This window comes from Coenobita brevimanus, chromosome 102, assembly GCF_032717465.1.
Source record: "Coenobita brevimanus isolate Jiangsu-jjx chromosome 102, ASM3271746v2, whole genome shotgun sequence".
NCBI lineage: Eukaryota > Metazoa > Arthropoda > Malacostraca > Decapoda > Coenobitidae > Coenobita > Coenobita brevimanus.
Genome location: NC_137055.1, coordinates 10,804,931 through 10,824,697, shown reverse-complemented (window position 1 = coordinate 10,824,697; position 19,767 = coordinate 10,804,931).

Here is a 19,767-nt window from a genome sequence, read left to right as displayed (position 1 = left end):
CAACAGTTCATCCCTCCGTGTAAACCATGTCAGGTCCACCATCCCCGTCGCGGTAGAGCAACTTAGCATGGTGGAGGTCAGACCTGGGCAAGAGGTGCTAAGAATGTCTTGGTATGACGTTCAGGCCGCCTTTGGTAACAGAATCTTGGGGCGTAGAAAGTTATTGACTCTTGTTATTGTGAGGAAAAAAACTCGGCTTTTTTCTTCCTGAAGAACTGGCAGATGTAAGACTGGAGGATCACAGGAGACATTCATAGAATAGTCTGATCTCATCTTGTACTCCTGAGACAAGCAAGGAAAGAAGGTATATCTCTGTGTGTTTTGGTGAAAATAAGAATAACAGTCCTCAGCTATAGAATCATTAAGAAATAAAAAGGGACAATTCATTTAGATGTACGGTCATCCAACATCCTATGAAGGTGAAGCATGAGAACGCATTAATGAAAACATAAAACGAATATTCAGAAAACGAAAATCCCGGTAATGTTCTGGGATTGAAATTGTATCTAATTCACTGATAAATGACAGTGAGGCATGGTATTTAGACATGTGAACCCGGCGTATTAGGATTGTAATGCTAGTGGAGTTTGATGAAAGCAGCTTTCATTGGATGATAACTACCTTTATTATCAGAAGAAAGTAAGGAAAACGTGACTTAGAAGGATGAAATGGTGAAACAAGGCAGTACGGCAAATAATGTTGCACCATATAATTGAGTGAAATGTGGGAAGTGCCCGCTGATTGGTGAGACATCAGTTAATATCTGATTTCAAAGAAGAGAAGGTCTGAAGGACAGACAGATACGAATTAAATAATCATTTTTTCCAGATGTGAAAAAGTGAAAGTAGAATCATTTGGAAACAAGGTGATTAAACAATGCTCTCAATACCAAGAATGAATATATCCAAAAAATAATAATACAGAAAAGTGCGGAGTACTTCAGAAATAACGGCAATCTGAACAAAAATTTTTGCTCTGACAAGCTGGAAAGGAGTAGTAACAAACAAGAGAATTCAAGAGATGAATGCAGTAAAGGCAAGACTATACAATAATAATTTTATGGTTCATGATAGAACCATATTGGACACAAAGATTTACGGTATTACATAAGAGACGGTTAAGAAAGTCTTGAAGAAGTGTGAAATAGGTGACAAAGACCGACTCACCATTGATCATACAAAGGACTCGGTGACTTTGCCTTTAAGAAAGCAGTGAAACCGTTTACGAAATACTCAGAAGTCAAAACAGTGCCCAGGTAATGGAAAGAGCATTTATGTTGATTCATGAAAACAGCAACTTCAAAGACTAAAAAGCACCGTCCAGTGACTCTCTTCTCTGTTGTGGCACGAACTTAATAAAAAATGAACACTTAACTGAGGAAAGAATTATCACTTTGTTCACCTGATGAGCTTGACAGTGTTAGGGATAATAAATAACCTTAGTAATGCCATAAGAAATGTTACATGAAAACTTAGTCTTAAATCTAGAGGAGTGTAGCTAAAAACAACTAAATAATTACACACACACACACACATCATACAAACACACACACACACACACACACACACACACACACACACACACACACACACACACACACACACACACACACACACACACACACACACACACACACACACACACACACACACAAACACAGAGAGAGAGAGAGAGAGAGAGAGAGAGAGACGCATGCGCACTATAAAAAGACTAAAAATCTGTCAACTTTCGAAATGTGTACATCAGAGCAAGTAAGGAAATTCCGTTTCCAGTTGGAGTAATTTAGTGACCCATAAAAATCGCCTGAGTGCATATTTAGTGTCAGGTGCAGCTGGAAAAGTCTGCAATCCCTGCAGCTGCAGATGTGTCTTACACAGATAAGCGAATCACGTTCTTCTAGTTATGCTATTAAAAAAAACACACACACGCTATTTTACCGAATACTGTACTTTACTCTTCATCCCATTACATACATTTTATTTTATTTAGTAAATCTATGAGATGAACAGGAGAAATGATTAGCGTTAGACATTAACAAGTATTAATAATAAAAAAATATTAAATGTGATAATACGGAGGTCCCATCATCCACTCACAGATGCTGCCTTCTGGTTACTTTGCACTAGGTGACAAGCCAAATAGTTTCCTGTTAACCAGGAAACCATGTACTGCTCTATGCTGTAAACATATAACCAAATAACGCCTAATGATGTAGTGGGTTAATGTGTCATAGCCAAATGGAGCCTGTAAGGGTTTCCATCTGAGAGTTTCTGGGGTTTATTGCTCACATATGCCATTCAGGGATGAATGAGGCTGATCACCCACGCCTTCACTGTCGGGACTGAACGGCCTAGCCCTGGGTCCCAAAGCTCCTGTCGGGGTAAGAGGGAAGAGTGGATGATGAATGAACGATTAATATAAAACACACACACACACACACACACACACACACACACACACACACACACACACACACACACACACACACAAAAGAGGTTATACCAGTTCTCTTACCAGTCTCACAGGTAGGTGGAATATCAATAAGCGGGTCGACTCTCTTATATAAAATTAGCCTTAATGTGACTGATAGCAGCGTATTATTGCTCGTGTACCCTTCTTAACATATTTTGGCCTAGGTTTTCGGCCTTTCCGTGTAGCTGAGTGGCAGAAAAACACTGCTAAGGGTCTAGGCTACACCTTTTCCAGTTATCACCTCCTTGTTACTAACACCACATTCCAGTGTTAATCTTTTGTTACATATCAGCATTCAAGACGGTGAGAATAATGGCAAATTCGAGTAAACTGGGTATAGACCTAGCTTCTCTGATAAATACTTTTGAGAATCCTAATGAAACGATGTGTTTCCCTTTTCACAGATGAATTTATTATATGATTTTAATAGTAGGAGGATAATTACTATATATTTTGCGGTAATATGGGACGAAAACCTAAATAAAATCATCTGGTTGTAGCAAGAATACTAGAGAAAACATGCACTCGTGGTGAAAGAATTATAGTACAACTTTTCGTCACGCAAATTTCTGTACAGAGTTTCGGTGTTCCTGGTGCAAGGGAAGTGAGTGAGGAAGGAGTACCGAGTTACGAGTATGAAGAAGAATGTGGGGTCGGTGGAATGCGCTTAATGAAACGCTTTAACGAGTAGCAGACTGGATATCTCTTTCCCATATACTTGCCACATGCGAAGTAGTACGAGAGAGAGAGAGAGAGAGAGAGAGAGAGTCCAGAATACACTGATTAGCGTATGTCTTGCCTTTTTAAATCTGACTCTTGTCAGACGCGTTAATCCAGGTAGGAATGGCCATGAATGAATCGCCTCCATGTCATTCTGTACTCCGCCATCAACCTGCCCTCTCTCCAACTCATATACCTCTCCATCCCACTTATTTTCACTCTCTCTCTCTCTCTCTCTCTCTCTCTCTCTCTCTCTCTCTCTCTCTCTCTCTCTCTCTCTCTCTGTTTACAGCAACGTGAATTGTTCAGTGGAAGAACTCTCCCCATATCATGAAACTGTACTGATGGCTGGGATACAACACTTTCCGTCTAACTTGGACTCATTTCATAATACAATGGTTTCGGTCTGACACACCCACTTATTATGCAGCAGTTTCGGCCTGACTTGGACTCTTGTCATTACACATTTTAAGTAATACTAGTAGTCTCTTGATTTTACGAAAGTTTCAGCCTTGCTTGTTGCTTCTTTATTATTCAACAGCTTCAGCCTTACTTGTAGTCTCTTTATTATACAACATTTTCAGCCTTACTTGTAGTCTCTTTATTATACAACAGTTTCAGCCTTACTTGTAGTCTCTTTATTATACAACAGTTTCAGCCTTACTTGTAGTCTCTTTATTATACAACAGTTTCAGCCTTACTTGTAGTCTCTTTATTATACAACAGTTTCAGCCTTTTTTTAAATCTCTTTTTTAAAGCAGTTTTGGCCTGACTTGGAGTCTGCTCAGTCTGCAACAGTTCCGGCCCTGCTTGGAGCCTCTTTCTGTCCAGTCTGGACTAAAACTATTGAATACTTGCAATAAACAGAATGTAAGTACGTAAGGAGAAAGAAAATTCCAACAACGAGCAACCCTGTGTGATGGGGCCGTGTTTTCGGGGTTTTACTGGGATTGCTGTTGATAGCTCTCCCACTTTCTAATTTATGTTTTCCTGTGTTATGGATCCTACCTCACCCCATCCGCAGGTGAGGGGGAAAAATGGGGTGATGATGATGATGATGATGATGATATAAATTTTCCACATTTACTAAACCCTCTCTTGGAGTCACTAAATAAATAGATACATAAGTAGTCTCTCAGATGATCACAGAAATTTTAACTATATCATGCTAGCTCTCTCCAAACGAATTTATTCAGTATGACAATTAACTTTCGTGTAGCATGAGATACAGTCTCCACCAACCCTTAAATAACATCAGAACTCTTAGCTAGTACAGTATAGTCTTGCGCCAAACAGACGGCTTCATTCAGCCCAAAAGTTGCCTATAATAGTATCAAGGTTGATTATTTTAGGGGAAGAGGTCCTTTGTAGTTATTCTCGCTCCTTTCAGACGATGTCTTCAGCTGCGAAAGACCTCTGGCCAGAAGGGGTTTACTGAAAGCTAAACCTCACTCTTGCATTTCTTTAAAATCTCCCCTGAGCAAAGTATTATCACTAAAAAAAAGGCTGGAGTTAAATACAATATACACCGTAGGCTTCACTGAGTAAATATCAACAGCAACAACAACAAAATCATCACTCAGGCCCATCCAGCCCCATATAAACAGGGACGTTGGGACCGGGGACTATGTTACTTAGTCCCTACGTCTAAAGGAACGGTGATCAACCTCACTTGCCCCTGTGTAGCATTGTGGTAGGTCTCCATATTATAATTGCAAATATAGGACTACATAATAGATAGATAGATAAATAGATAGATAGAGAGACAGATAGAAGCAGGAAGTCAAATGATGAGAAGGTGTTGTGTCTGCGAGAATCGAGCAGCGCTAAACATGCTTACACGGAGGAAAGCTGACGACAGCGGCCAGTAAGGAGATGATGCAGTTAGCTGTCAGCAGTCCTCTCGTGAGAAAGATCTGGTTGCCATGAGGAACATATGTGACACACCCCTACTACACCAGATTTTAGAAAAGAGAGTTTAGAAGGAGACAAGCGACCCTAGAGAGAGGTCGAGACGGAGATTAGTCTTAGAACAGAAAGAGAGAGAGATAGCGAGACAGGGAGGTAGCTACCCGGGACTTATACTTTTATACCTGTTTAATATTTCCAAGACAAATAAAAATAGTCCCATACTATTCTTTACCTCTCCCGTCACTACATGACATCTGGTGGGGAAACTACTACAAGATATAAAAGCCGCTCGACCACAAGTCTAAAATATACTTCTCTACAAGTAACTACAAAGTCCTTATGACATTTGGTGGCAGCGGTGGGATACGAACCTCGTCTACGAATCAACATTAAATTCCTACAAAATATCAAGATTGAAAACAACCGACAATATCAGCTCCTGACAGTATTCTCTCCGTCCTGCCCCCTCCGTCTCCCAGATCATTACGCTGATGCAGAGGTCAAGAGATCACTTGACGCCTTGCACGTAGCTTAACGACAAACCAGCAAATCTGCGGACATCGTCTCCGAATTAAAAGCAAATTTCTACAAAAGCAACCGAGACTACAAGATTAGCTTCAGTTCTACAAAGTCTACAGCCATCTACAATCAACTACAGCCATCTACAATCAACTACAATTAACAACTCTACGTCGTCTGTATAATCTTCTACACGCACCTACAAGTAGCGGCAGTCTTCATCCCACAACGAATAAATCACTAGAGAAAAGGACCGAGAAAACTTCCACATAGAATAAAGGGAACAAACAAACGAAGAGTGAGACACGACTCACAACTCATCTTCACTCAAGTTACTCATCGCTACTCATTCACTCACCACAGCTACCAGTGTGGGAAGCCGACGTCACCATGTGCTGAGATGACATCACAACGCGAGTCTGCCATGCCAAGCAACGTGTGACTGACACCAGGCACTTCTCACCCACTACTCATTACTCATTATTCACATAGCTCCTACTCATATTCACTTATTTTCACAGTTAAGTTGGAAATTCGACGTTCTATGCTGAGGTTTGCCTGGAACAGCCGTTAACCACTACAAATACCAGGCCATGGAGTTTCCTGAGTAATATCGTCCATCAACACACCACTAGAATTATCAAGAGATCTTCAATCAAACCTGTATTTTCTTCCGAGATCGACTTTTGTATCGACACACCTCTACGATCTGTATCAAGTGGGTAAAATTATACTTGCTCATTTCTTCTCAGTGCTAAAATTAGCTATATTCAACTTATTTACTCATCTAGTTTGCTAGGACATAAATAAACAAGAGGCGTATTTCATAACATCATATCTTAATGACAGGAATATTTTCGCCACCACCCACGTTAATACCAGATGACACACAAATTGCCACAACATCAGACTCACAATTAAGAGACAACCCGCCCATTGTACAACCCACACCACACGTTATAGATAAGGAAACAAATACGGGAGTTTCGGATGATGAGTGGGAAACCCCTTCAGATGTAGAGAGTATCGACTTTGCAGCTGCCTTAAATACGTATGCCAATATACTTAACAGGGTTCACCGGTCCGGTCATACATATTCTACCATTCCCTCACATAACGATAAACTCGTACAAGTTGAATTAACAGGGCAATCATTAAATATGAATCAAGAACCAAATACTGCTGATCTAAAAACCACACCTCACGTTTTTGTGTATCACGAGGATAAGACTGCCCCAAAATTCTCTGGCACAGACAAGGATCGCATTGATGTCATTTCATTAATCAGTCAGTGCGAACAAATGTTCATCAAGCGCCACATACTAGATGAACAAGAGAAAATTGCTATTTTTTCATCTTGCATAAGCCAGGAAAGATGTCCAGCAAGCAATTTATTGCGCTCCGATAAGCTACATCGTGCTAGGACATATAATGAATTTAAAACTGAATTTCTGAAGAAATTTTCTGGAGGTATGAACTTCTTGCCAGGTATAATTCCAGAATTACATAAAATTGTAGATCTTGTAAGGGAGCACACTACAAACCATGTGCTCAGTGAAATAACTGCTGATGTCTCCACAATCAAGAGAACCCTATTAGCTACTCTGGAGAATTCTAAGTGGATAACAGATGATGGAAAGATGTCCCCAGACCTCGTCGTGGACATCATTGGTTATGTAGCTGCCTTGTGTAAATTACCTGATAGAACCCTTAAGATCGCCAAAACAATCGCGTACATCCCGGGAATGTGCTTACTAGACTTAATGAACGAGGTAGAGATGCAGTGCAGTAAAGCAGGTGTGGTCGACACACATGCACATTCTGGTAGAATCAGGGTACCTGAGACAGTATCAGCTGTGAAAACATCAACACCGACCCCAAACAGAGAACAAAATCGATCGCGACCAGAAATGAGGCAGCCCAAACAAACAAAGACGCCTAGACCTCGTTCCCACACGCCTTCCTACAGGCAGTTTCATAAGTTTTCGCGCAGCCCGAGCAGGTCTCGCGCCATAAACAACACTTTTTATGGGAAATCACCTCGTAGGTCACAGTCAAGGGATAGGTCCATTCTGTGTCATTACTGTGCAAAACCAGGACACACAAGGTATGAATGCTTTATCAAGGCAAAAGAGGATAATCAAAAGACACAAGGATTTGGTCCTTACTGTAGGCATCATAGATACCAAGGGCACTGGACTAGTGATTGCAAAACAGTAGAAAAAATTGTGTCTATGTTCAAATCGGGGGAAGACCAAGTCATGACAAAAAACGAACAAACGTAAAGAAGAACAAGGTTAAACTTCACATAGGAGGCATGTTGGGAAATGAATGTATCTTGATACCAGCTGTATGTGAGGATCAAAACGTTTCCTTATTTTTAGATACTGGCTCTCCAGTGAACTTAATAACACATGAAGAACTAAATAGCATTCTTAAAAATAAAAAGAAAGTAACTTTTCTGGATGAAGCTGATTTAGAATTATACACAGTAGATGGTCAAGAGATTACAGTAAAAGGTATGATAAGATTAAATCTCAGTTTCACAGAAACTACAAGACCATTCTCTGCATTGTTCTATATCGTTGAAAACTTAGCAATTAAAGCTCATATGTTACTGGGCTTAAGATCCATGAGAACTGAGAACATAACTATACTCCCACAAATGAATGGAATAGACTTTGATAATGAATTCATAGAGGAAATACTTTTAGAGCCCTCACCGATTGGTAGAAGAGAGCCAAAAAGAATTGGTAATATTAAAGGCTTTAACAAACATACACAAACAGATGAGTGTATAGATCCACTTACACCAGCAACCCCATCCTCCAGAATTAGTGACCCAGATAACAGTACTGATTTATCAATTTTTCCAGCCCATCTCACTAATGATTTGGTTATACCACCTAATTCATACATGAAGGTTACCATAAAGAGCAAATTACGGAATAGTACTGTTCTTGTCTTAGAAGAATTATGTAAAGTAAAGGGATTGTCAGTAGAAAACGCATTATGTCATACGAACGACGAAGGGCTAACTCAAATATTCATTATTAATCACATGAATGGGGAAGTTCAGTTGAAGAAGGGAACTTGCATAGTTAATATTGAAAAATGTTTCGCCCCTGTGAAGGAAATAAATATTGGTGGAGTAACAAGTGAGATCAAATCTATGGATAGAGAAAGAATAAAAGAGAATTTAATTCACTCAGGTGAATTTGACGAAGAAAATGATTTGTTAACCCTGCTGGAAACACACAGGGACACCGTAGCCTTGCCCGGAGAACAATTAGGGTGTACTAACTTGGTTAATCACATGATTAATGTGCACCCAGAAACACCACCAATTTTCGTACCAGCTTATCGCATACCACACTCCCAACGTACACTTGCAAATCAGTATGTCGATGAAATGTTAAAGCTTGGAATTATTGAGCCTTCAGTTTCTCCGTGGAACGCTCCCCTTTTCTTTGTGCCCAAGAGAAATGGAGAAATGCGTGCGGTAGTAGATTACCGTAAACTAAATAATCACACCATCCCAGACAGATTTCCCATGCCATTGCTAAGTGATGTTCTACAGAATATTGGTCCTGAGAATAATATATTCTCGACCATCGATCTCCTAAACGGATACTATCAGATTCCGGTATCTCAGGAGTCACGTAAATACACTGCCTTTTCAACAAACAGAGGCCATTATCAATATACAAGAATGCCAATGGGACTGAGGACAGCCCCCGGTACGTTCCAGCGTCTTATGAATTACGTATTGTCCGGAATTTTAGGACAAGGAATATTTGTTTATCTTGACGATATTATTATCGCAACGAAGAATATTAAGGATCATCTCAGGAAATTAGACTTACTCTTACAAAAGCTTAGTGATGCTGGATTAAAAATTAAACTTTCTAAATGCAAATTTTGCTTTAAGGAAATAAATTTCTTAGGCCACAAATTAAGTTCTGATGGTATTCACACCACTGATGACAAAATACAGGCAGTGAGAGATTTTCCTGAACCCACTACGACTGACGAAGTTAGACAATTTTTAGGTCTGGCTGGGTACTATAGGTCCTTCGTACCACAGTTCTCTCATATAGCCTTCCCTCTATTCCAACTACTCAAAAAAGATGCTGTATTCCAATGGGAAGAAGAACAAAAAAGGGCATTTAACAATCTAAAAATTAAACTAACAAATGCACCTTGTTTAGCATATTCGAATTACACGAAATCATTTCTTATTTGTACAGACGCATCAGTTAAAGGATTAGGGCTGTACTGATGCAGGAAGATAAAAGAGGAAAGAATCAACCAATTGCATTTGCCAGCAGACAAACAAGAGGTGCGGAGAAAAATTATAGCACTACAGACTTAGAGGCACTTGCAGTGATTTTTGCATTACAAAAGTTTCGAGATTTGGTATATGGTTACGAAATCCACTTATTCACCGACCATAAACCACTGGTGGGTATGTTTAAAGAAAAACTCCTTTCTGGGAGGAGAGCAAGATGGAAATGTACAGTTGAAAACTACAATGTACAAATACATTATATACAAGGTAAAATGAATATAGTAGCTGACGCATTATCTAGGAACCCGAACACAATTCAGGTCGCGGCGTTAGATCTCAAAGGAAATATCCCAAACCACGAGGATATCACAAAGGCACAAAGACTTGACCCAGTATGGTCAAAAGTAATATACAAGTTAGAAAGTGGAGATGACATACAATTACCCAAACTGCATGTCCCACTTGAACAATTCACAATGATCAATAATACATTATACAAAATTAACTCTAAACAACCAAAACGCCAAAGAAATACTAACCAGTTGGTAGTACCTAATGACATGATACCCCAAGTATTACGAATGATACACGACAGCCCACATGCAGGACACCCTGGAAAGGATAAGACATTCAACCAAGCCCAGCTATTATATTACTGGCCTTCATTACGAAGAGATATAAACAATCATATAGACAGATGCGAATCATGTGCGAAACACAAAGGATACCCAATCACACCTGCACCGATGGGTAATTACCCTGTACCACATCAACCATGGGACGTTGTCGCTGTTGATTTACTCAAGATGCCATTATCATACAATAATAACCTATACTTATTCGTAGCAACGGATCATTTTTCCCGTTATGTCATTTTAGCTCCAATTAAAGATAAGACAGCAGAGACAGTAGCAAAGGCAATAACAGATAATGTAATATGTCGCTTTACTACCCCAAAGGTATTAATAAGTGATAATGGAGGAGAATTTAATTCTGAGATCTTACAAGAAATATGTAAACAATACAACATTAAAAAGGTTAACGTTTTGGCCTATCACCCAGCATCGAATGGGTTGGTAGAGAGACAAAATAAAAGGTATTAGATGTGCTACGACACATTCTCAGTGAAAATTATGCAAGCTGGGATGATTGGATTCCCAGAGTAGAGGCCTCCATTAATGGGTCTATAAATAAATCCATTGGTGACACACCACATTTCATTATATATGGCACAGATAAAAAATTACCATATGAGCTCCTAGAAGGTGACAGCATGCCTATATACAATTACGATGATTACTCTAAACTCCGTTTACGTGAATTCCAGGACATTCACAAAAGAGTGCAAAAACAATTAACGATGTCCAAGGAAGAAATGACGGAGGCATTTAACAAGAAGGCAAAAGATTCACCTATCAGCTTAGGAGACATTGTTTACGGAGTCATTCATACGAGAGACAATAAATTATCCCCTAAATTTGAGGGCCCATACAGAGTAATTAACATAAAGGCAAACAAAGTTTTAATTAAGTCACTTTCAAGTGGCGAGGAAAAACAAGTTCATATTGACCATTTAAAACGAGTTTCAAGGGAATTATCGCATAATTATTCAGCCTCGGATACAACCGAACAGGTGAACGTACCTCAAGAAACCAAGCAAGAACACAACAATGATTACAAAAAGAAATTAAGGTCATATACCAAACAATCGAACATAGGTGCAACTATTCCAATGAAATCTACAGTACATCATTTACGAGAATTAAATATCGATTTAATCTCCTTCTATAAATGAAATAACAACCAACCGTAACGCACATCATCACTATCATCAACCACAGCTTTATAGGGAATTAATAGATTTTTTTTTTCGGTAGGTTACGATGAAGGGACTTATGCTATGGATTCTCCTATACATAGTAAGAGTATATGCGCACCTAGACCCCAAGCATATAGTACGACAAGGATGCCTCATAGCTCCAACGGCCACGACTACAATCGTCAAGGACGTCATGAGTACTGAAATAAGTCTAGATTACTTGTATGACTTACCTACTTATGTAGAAAGACTTGCGACGCCGATGCGAACTCTGGACTTCAAGATAGGGAATTATGTTTCACAATCACATATCACCAAGGAAGTGGATGAAATGGTGAAGTTAGCGAAATGGAAACTAGAACAGGCGAAGTCAACTATGCTCGTCATGATCCAAGATCTCCCATCTTATGGAACGGAGGTGCTGAGCGACAGCAACAACATCACACGTACTCGCCAAAAGCGCGGTTTGTTCGATCTGGGTGGCGCAATTCTTGGGAACATCTTTGGATTGGCTACAGAGGATGACCTTAAAGAAATAAACAACAAGTTTAATAAGATAGCTCAGGTACTAACATACCAGAATAAATTCATCACAGGACAGAACTCGGCAATGAAGACAATTGTGAAAAATCTGAAACAAGCAGAAAACGTAGCTCTCGAGAGTATAGATAAAATAAATGACTTAGAGGGCAACGTTACTCTTTTCCAGCACTTCTCCATCATCACAGAACATATTGACACGATTCTACTACAATTAGAGAACACTAGAGATCATTTCAGGGCACTTATGCAAGGAATTTCGAATGCTGGTGATGGCAAGATCACGAATGACTTACTCCCAGTTCATGAGCTACGTCAGATAGTTAGTCAAGGCATACATAAACATAAATTGAAGCCATTGTTCCGCAGTAGGGAATTTATGCAATATTACCCATACTTAGAAGCAACACTAACACCAACATCAGTGATAGTTCATGTACCATTCATCACGGAAGACCTGTTCACAGTATACCAAATACACCCCTTCCCCTATAGAAACAACAACACTTTAGTCATCATCAACATCAACACAGACACCGAACTCATCATGGTCTCCAAGAGACGAGACACTGTCACTTTCGCAAGTGAGTCAACGATTGAGCGAAAGTGCCGCACATCCTTACATGCTGTTCATCTTTGTCCTGCGTACATTTTCACGTTTCAGCCTACTGATACGGTCCCTTGTGAAATGGCTATCATCAGCAATAACAATATTCATCATCATTGCAACTTCACTTTTGCTCCAGATAAACTTGTACACCATCAACGCATTGGACACTCGCAGATTTAATATTTCCCTCATAACACATCAGTTTACATAGTCTGTCCAGATATACCACCATCTCATACATCAGCCTCAGGATTATACATAGCACCAGACTACTGTGCGGTATTTACACCATCCATGTCTACTTTTTCCACCATCAATCACTACGCCATTATCAACCATACACACAAACATTTCCACCCACTGCCTGATATGAACTTAAACATGAGCACAAGTATTAAGCTGACTTCACCTAAGTTTGAAACTATGCAGCTGATCAATGAAACAATGAAGCCCTGGGAAGATTTGAGTTTGAGTATGTTCAACCCATATTATGTGTATAGCCAAGCACCTTCTGTCTTTATAATCATCTGCATTGTGGTTGCAGTATTGCTGTTGGCAATGCACAGAATGCATGCAAGAATTGCTAATTTGGAGTCATTGTTTAGTGGGGGGAGAGTTAACATCACAGTTAACCACCCTGAATGAAGTGTATATATTTTGTATATAGTATTAATTATATATATAAAAAAAAAATAATAATAAAAAAAATAATAATAATAACACAAAGAAGAATGACCCATATATGACAGACCAGTACCATTATCTTTGAATGAAATATTAATAACTCTTACAATAATCTTAATTTTAAACTATTTTTATTCTTGCATGTATGCATTTCACTATAATATCCCAAGTACATACTGTATTACAGTTAAATAATTTACTTTAATGCATTTATTCCAATATGTATACAACTTATTTAAAATGTAGTATTACTGAATAATCACTATTTACTATGAATAATATATGTATACAATATTCATACAATTATGTTACTTTACAATATTATGTATTTCACTTAATTAGCTTATAAGTTCATTATAATGTGTATGTAGTATGTATTAATATATTATAACTATTAAATGTCGATGGTACGCCATTTTTGCGCGGCCGAGCAATGTGGTAGGTCTCCATATTATAATTGCAAATATAGGACTACATAATTGATAGATAGATAAATAGATAGATAGAGAGACAGATAGAAGCAGGAAGTCAAATGATGAGAAGGTGTTGTGTCTGCGAGAATCGAGCAGCGCTAAACATGCTTACACGGAGGAAAGCTGACGACAGCGGCCAGTAAGGAGATGATGCAGTTAGCTGTCAGCAGTCCTCTCGTGAGAAAGATCTGTTTGCCATGAGGAACATATGTGACACACCCCTACTACACCAGATTTTAGAAAAGAGAGTTTAGAAGGAGACAAGCGACCCTAGAGAGAGGTCGAGACGGAGATTAGTCTTAGAACAGAAAGAGAGAGAGATAGCGAGACAGGGTGGTAGCTACCCGGGACTTATACTTTTATACCTGTTTAATATTTCCAAGACAAATAAAAATAGTCCCATACTATTCTTTACCTCTCCCGTCACTACATGACATCTGGTGGGGAAACTACTACAAGATATAAAAGCCGCTCGACCACAAGTCTAAAATATACTTCTCTACAAGTAACTACAAAGTCCTTATGACAGCATTACGCTAGCAAGAAACCCCAGCCACCCCTCAGGTAGACCCCATGCTGGCTCCATCTCGCTGGAGCACCTTGACCCACTAAACCACCAGGAGTCATTTGGTTATGAGGTTACCAGTTAGCGGAGAAAATGGTTTCCTGGTACAAAGGAAACCATTTTGCCTGTCATTCAGTGTAGAGTCACCATGAGAGAGAGAGAGAGAGAGAGAGAGAGAGAGAGAGAGAGAGAGAGAGAGAGAGAGAGATTATGTTCAGTTGAGTCTTTTCAGTTCAATGACTGTTTTAGAATACTTGGTCCCGCCGAGCTTGGTTAATGACTACCAGACTTATAAAGATCTTCAATGTCCTTAAAGTACTGTCATGTCTTAGAAAAATCATCAAGGTCACGGAGTTCCCCCCCCCCCTCTCTCTCTCTCGCTGTCTCCAGTCATGTCAGGGTGAGGTATATCTCTCTCCAGTCATATCCGTGAACTGCATATCCCGTCAGGTCAGAGTGGGGTTGATCTCGTTGCACTCATGTCAGAATGAGTTGCCTCTTTCTCCAGTCGTGTCCGTGTAAGATGCATCTCTCTCTCTAGTCACGTCAGAAAGAGTAGTCATGAGTGACCTTCATAGCCAGTTATGCCAACTACATCCCAAGTCATATCAGAATGAGGTGCCCCTCCTTCCGGTCATGTCAAAATGGGATGTCAACAGCCATGTCAGAGCAAGGCGTTTCTGGTCATGTCAAAATGTGGTGCCTCCATTTACGTCAAGAGTGAAATGCATCGCCAGTCGTGTCAGTGAGGTGCATATCTCTCCAGTGATGTCTGAGTGGGTTTCGTGTCTTACGAATATTGTCAGAGTGAAGTGCATCGCCAGTCATGTCAGAGTGAGCAGCATGTTTCTACAGTCATGTCAGAGTGAGTCACCCTAGCCACCAGCTCGGCCACCTGTTACAGCTTTAACCGTGTCCAAGCAATTACGTTCCGGCCAAAAAGTTACATCCTGGCTAAATTTTTGCAATATGAGCATGATAACATTTTCACAAGTTGACCTAAAGGATAAAGGGAGACGCGGAGGCAGCAAGTAAACGCACACATGACTCAGGAGCTGACACCTTCACTACGATAGGTTGTACTTTAAACTGAATAAAACGATGTGGCGGAAGCAAGAATATAATGCAGGATCCAAGGGGTGGTTGAGGTTTATTGCTCACGTAATGCCACTTTGGGATGAGTGAGGCTGGTCACTCTTATCTTAAATGCCAGGACCAACTTGCCTAGCCCCGAGCTCCTACGTTCCTCATGGGGCAACATAGGATTGGATGATGGATGCATGGATGGATGGATTTCGGCGAGAATTATATATCAAAATCAATCATGGCCACTTTTGACAACAGTATTGAATGCGGAGAGTGTCGCATAATCAGGAAATCAGCTCATAGTGTTGTCACATGTTTCGCTTCATCACATCACGCTGTGTAAACTCTGCCACCCATACCACATACAGTAAGCTAATGTCCACTGAACTGTTTGCTCCACCACAAGAACCCATGTTTCATCAAGCAAGCCGATACGCTGTGTTTATATCATGAAAAGTTCATATCAACTCATTATCAGTCAAAATACTTCGGGAGCAACATTGCTTAATCTTGACTTATCTTAACGAAGGTTCAACTTTAATATGACTTTCGGTGCTCGCGTAAATGGGTATCAGCACGATAGTCAATATGCGACACCAAGAGTAGTCAAAACATCTTTACTTTTATCATCGCAAAACTCGAATTATGAGTAATCGTAGCAAATGGGTTAGAGGAGATTGCATTATCTCCCTCATTCCCATTTGTCTTCAGTAATCTGCGTAAAATCGTCCGGCAGTAACAAGACTGCAAGAAAATAACAGTAATGAACAGCTTAACTGAGTCTGCAGTATTATTTACACATATACGTCGCCCCTAAGTTTAATCAAACCATCATGACGTGGCAGGAGTGAAGATGGGCTTCGTGTTGAGTTGGTCACTGGAGATTAATTAACCTCTTCACCGCCACATATGGTTGCAGGAGAGGGACACCGACCCTTGGTGGCACTGATATAACCGAGGGGAATTTACTGCTCTGATATACAAACGTCCCTCATCTTCCCTCACTGTCCCCCAAAAGAAGGAGGCTGGGCTGCCGGAGAAAGGCAGCTCTTGCCTCCAGCCCACTGGGTTCACGTTACAATTGAACCTGGGCTACAACTACTACTACAACTACTGCTACTACTACTACTGCTACTACTACTACTACTACTAGTATTACTGCTGCTGCTACTGCTACTACTACTACCACCACTACTACTACTGCAGCCAGCTATCTCTCGAACTCTAAATAAAGTCTGGCGGCAGCAAAAATAAGTATAAAGTAACCTGCTCGTTCTAATGAAATATTAGAGACTAATTCCTTCAGTTACATGGGAGGAAAACAAGCCAAATAAAATTATATATGAATTGGAAGAATTAGGTCATTGTACTCGATGGGCTAATGGACAATGTATTTAACCCATTTACTATCATACATGGTTCCTGGAAAAGGATGCCTTCACGTGATGGCACCGATGTATCTATATCTCTCCATTGCCTGATTATGCAAATATTTCTTAACTCCTTCCCTGTTCCCACAAAAGGAGGATGGCGGACTGCAGGACGAGGACAGCTTCAGCCTGCAGCTCACTGGGTTCACATTTCAGATGAACCTGTGGCTACAACTACCTCTAATACTACTACCGTATATCTTTCCTATGCTGCATAGAATCGTCTAGTGTTAGCAAGAATACATTAAGTGACACGACTGTACTGAATGGACAAATGGAGACTGCACTCAATTCCTTCATTACGAGGGGCTATCCTAAGCGAAGTAAAGTAATCTGACGGCAAAAAATATGTCTATCTAGCAGTCTGTCTATCTAACTATCACATATTTATCTATCTTAACCTTCCAAGGGGTGGCCACAAACAAATCTCCTCCATGTCTCCCTGTCCTCTGCCATTTGACTGCCCTCCCTGCAACTCACATCTCCCTCTTTCATAAATCTCTGCGCACCATCCCTCCACCTCATCTTTGGTCTCCCCCTTCAGTTCTCCCCCTTCTCTCATATATCTTTCCACTCTGTTCCTCTTTCTTATCCTTGGCCTCCCCCTCCTTCTCGTCCCCTCCACTTAACTCACATGTACTCTTCTAATCAGCCTCTTATTCTCCATCCTCTCCACATGTCCAAAACACGAAAAGGACAATAAAATGAAACCTTAATGATATGACTTCACAACATTAATTGGACCAGTGGTAATTATATCTACCCTTTCTCAACCATGCGTCCTTCCTAAGCTGGATGAAGCTGCCAGAGAATAACATGACTGAAAATACACAAGCGTCATTGAGATGAAGAGCTAATGGGATTTATTGCTAAATCTAAAACTTTGAAGGGAGGGAAAGCCCACAAGTTTTTTCTGTTGCCTTTTAAACACACACACACACACACACACACACACACACATCTTTCTACCTCGCCTTGAATAGCGTTATATAAAGTAAAATGCAGTCTAATCATTTCTTGGTGTCGCAGGTGTTTTTAAGCCAACATCATACATTAAGGGCTTATTTACACCTTCGACCACTGTGCTGTTATTGTACGACCAAGAGATTCATGGTATTTAACTATTTTACAGTGGCACTGACGAGTTCTTGAAGTAGTCTCAGACCCATTCTCGTTGGTTAACAAGGCTCCCCAGCACCTTCTCCTTACCTGTTTACCTCTGCATATGACACGCTAATATTCATTTCATGGCTATATATGCAGTTTATTTAGATATGAAAGACAGAGATAAAATAAATGAGAAAAGAAAGATGAAATATGCAAAATAAATCGCTAAAGAAAAGATGCTAAGGAGCTTCCATAGCCGAGGAGAATATGGGCCACAGTACAAGACATAAAGACAAAAGGGTACAGTTCTAGGCAACATAACCCCCATGTCAAACAGTACAAAGCAAACATCGACTCTGGACTTATTCTTATTCTTCCAAACCTTATAGTCAAACTTGTCACGCCCTCATCCCGAGAACGTATTTTTCTTGTATATATTGTCTCTTCCTGAAATTATTTTATTAAACTTAGCAAAGACTTTTCGAATTGATGTTGTTGCATGTAACATAAATTAACTACTTTTAAGGAACTGAATAAATCCATGAAATAAAGTCGTCTGAATGTAGCACAACAACATACAAATTACTTATAGTAAGCGTTACGTACTTCACAGGATTGTTGTGTATGGACATTATGTATTTTTAATAATTATTACTGTGTGCATTAAGTATACATTATGATTCTTAGCGGCCAAGACTTTGTTAATCCACCGACAGTATAAAAGACAGTGATGGAGTAAAACTGTTCTCTTCTACAATGAACAAGGCTTTTACCAACTGCACGGCAAGTGCAAAGACTAAGAATATTTAGAAGATGGAGATGGAAGAGATGGAGGAGATGGAGATGGAAGAGATGGAGGAGATGGAGATGGAAGAGACGGAGGAGATGGAGATGGAAGAGACGGAGGAGATGGAGATGGAAGAGATGGAGATGAAGATGTAGTAGATGATGTAGTAGAGGAAGAGTGAGAAGAAGGAGAAACAGAAGAAGAAAGTCTCAGATTAATGTCTATCTACCGCACGAAAGTCAGTTAAGTCAATTTTTATTGCCACAATTCTTTCTTGTAATATGACCAACAACGATCAGTGTGATACCCAAGTCCCCATTGATACCGGTGAGTGGACAGGTACAAAGGTGAAACACACTTTGTCCAGCAGTCTTACAGGACCGAGAACAGAATTTTAGCTTCTTGTTGTTCTGGACGTGCTGACCATTAGAACACTTTCTATCCTGTTTAACAAAGTCCAGATAAGAGAGAGAGAGAGAGAGAGAGAGAGAATTATGGGTTCATTTTGTTTTTGCGATCAACTGCTTTTCCCTGGAACTAATTAACTTTTCACTTACTTCTGTCTTTAGATTATCTTAATTAGGTCAGGATACCCCGCAACGCATTAGTGTTCATTAAAGAATAGCTATATTTACCATTAGGCTCATAATTATGTAGTTTATAAATAATTTTGGATAAATAAATACATCATTAATCTCTTAAATACACACCGAGGGAAAAGAACTACGATGCCACAATATTCTAGCTAAAGAG